Here is a 1,204-nt window from a genome sequence, read left to right as displayed (position 1 = left end):
ACTGGGGTAATTTGGGATATGCGCTGAATCCTATCCCATTGAGTGACGATTTATATTCCAGTAATCCGTTTCTTAAAGTTGAAGGTGCTTGTCAGACATCTGCAGTCATTGGGAAATAAGTTGAGAAGCGGAGCAGGACAGTGAAGTAAAGTGATCGACAATGATGACTGGGAGGCATGAGGCAGGAAGTGAACGTGGAACTGGTGGTGCAAGACTCAGTGTCGGTGGCAATGGGTCTGCTTTTACTGCCCAATGTTTGCATTTACTTACACATTACGCTTCGTCAATTCAACAGAATGACCTTGTTCCTCTTGTTGTATATTAATGTGGTTCATGGGCCACGAGAGGATGAACACATCCGCTTTCTCATGTCAGTTTGAACAGGTGAAAGTATCAGTGTGAAATTAATGCAAGAGGAGATTATCTTTTTATGTGCCTTTTTAGTGGAGAATGTTCAGCTGTCAACTGTTTGTATTTGAAAATTGGAGGATTGATTGCAATTCTCAGTGAGCAACGTTTGTCTAAAAACTGTGATGAAGTGGTTAAGTAACTTCACATATGGGTGTGCAAAAGCAGAGATAGTGTGGCGCCGTGGCTTAGTTGGTTAAAGCATCTGTCTCGTAAACAGGAGATCCTGGGTTCGACTCCCAGCGGTGCCTGCTTGTTGTGCTTCTGCTTGTGCTTCGTGTTCCAAATGTCGCGTCACAGAGTCTGTGTCTCATTGTACTTCTAGCCTGTAATGATTTGGTGATCCAGGTTATGTTCCAACAGTGAATGTTGTGTCTGTTTTCAATTCCAAACTATTAATAAATTCTCTGGTTTCTTACTTTTATTCCAGAAGCACTTTTGCTTCTCCTCCTCTTTTATTCCACTTCTTCATTCCTGGTTTGGTAGGAATAACGAGATGAGGCTGGAGACATTGCAGACTTAGAGGGGAATTTTGTGGTAATGGCAGAGACACCACCAGCTGATCACTCTCATTCTCTGATGTCACCGTTCATTCATTTAAAGCAACAGCATACACATGGCTGTGCTTCTTTAGTTGTGGTGTAATTGCATTTTGTTTTCTTTCTTCTGGATTAGGAATTCTGTTTTGAATTAGAAACAGTCATAATTGGTTGAGGAAGAAATGTCGCCTTGCCTGAGTTTGAAGTGACAGACACATTATTCCGAGAATATGAGCCCAGTTCTACACACTCCAGTC

The 1,204-nt window shown here is 42.0% G+C and overlaps 1 non-coding gene across 1 annotated transcript; it reads left to right on the top strand.

Moving 5' to 3' along the window:
• The first annotated feature begins 585 nt into the window (after positions 1-585).
• trnat-cgu (transfer RNA threonine (anticodon CGU)) lies at positions 586-659 on the top strand. The gene has a single exon. It is a non-coding gene; the product is annotated as a tRNA-Thr (tRNA).
• Positions 660-1,204: the final 545 nt, after the last annotated feature.

Source organism: Chiloscyllium punctatum, chromosome 35 (assembly GCF_047496795.1).
Source record: "Chiloscyllium punctatum isolate Juve2018m chromosome 35, sChiPun1.3, whole genome shotgun sequence".
Lineage (NCBI taxonomy): Eukaryota > Metazoa > Chordata > Chondrichthyes > Orectolobiformes > Hemiscylliidae > Chiloscyllium > Chiloscyllium punctatum.
This window is presented reverse-complemented; position numbering and strand designations above follow the sequence as displayed.